This window comes from Solanum pennellii, chromosome 6 (assembly GCF_001406875.1).
Source record: "Solanum pennellii chromosome 6, SPENNV200".
Lineage (NCBI taxonomy): Eukaryota > Viridiplantae > Streptophyta > Magnoliopsida > Solanales > Solanaceae > Solanum > Solanum pennellii.
In genome coordinates, this window is record NC_028642.1 from 45,177,281 (window position 1) to 45,178,117 (window position 837).

Below are 837 nucleotides of genomic sequence, written 5' to 3' on the forward strand. Positions count from 1 at the left end.
AGAGTAGTTGCAGATAAAGACTGCCTTGTAATGGGGCATGTCTTTTTTATCTGTTCGCTTCATATGTTTGATCGGTTTCAAGGGTGACGAGATCATTGAATATCTTTCCTGGACAGACAAAATCTCTCGGTGGCCTTGACGGAGCAGTCGACTTATCTAACAATGGGAGAGAAATGCAGTTGAGACTTTCTTCATCACTATTATCCAGAGAGCTGTCATGTTCGAAGAGATTTAGGAAAATTTGATCACCTCCTATATTAGAAACTAGAAAGTGACTTGTACAGACATACCCTTTTTCTAATGATTTACTTACACTCCGCCTACGAGCATTCATTTTCCTGCAGTTTCATGTTGCGCCTGCATGAGTAAGCCACTATCATAGACGTCTAGGAATCAGATAGGTAAAAGTCATGTAAGTAGGGGTTTGAAACATATACTGCCCTTTCTCGAGGGGATATCAGATCTTTTGGTGAAGGCTCTTGTGAATAAAGAGTTTTAGGGGACTCCACTTTAGGGAAGGCCTTGGGAGATTGATTTTGGTTTGTATTAATTTGCTTGACTCTCGACCTGGCTTTTGCATAGGATGAACTGTTTTCTTAATTTGTTTTATTTGACGCAATGTGTACATGAGGCTCAGGTTCATAATCTTCTTCAGATGCCCTAAGCCTTAAGTATTATGCAAATGTTGCAAAATGGGTAGATGCCTTGAAGAACAGCGCCTCAAGGCGAGTAGAGGGATTAGGGGCTTGGTGTTTTGGGGCGGGTCTTCGGGGATGACACCTCGGAGCCTCGAGGGGTGGGGGTGGGTAGGGGCTCCAAGGCATGGTGCCTTAGAGC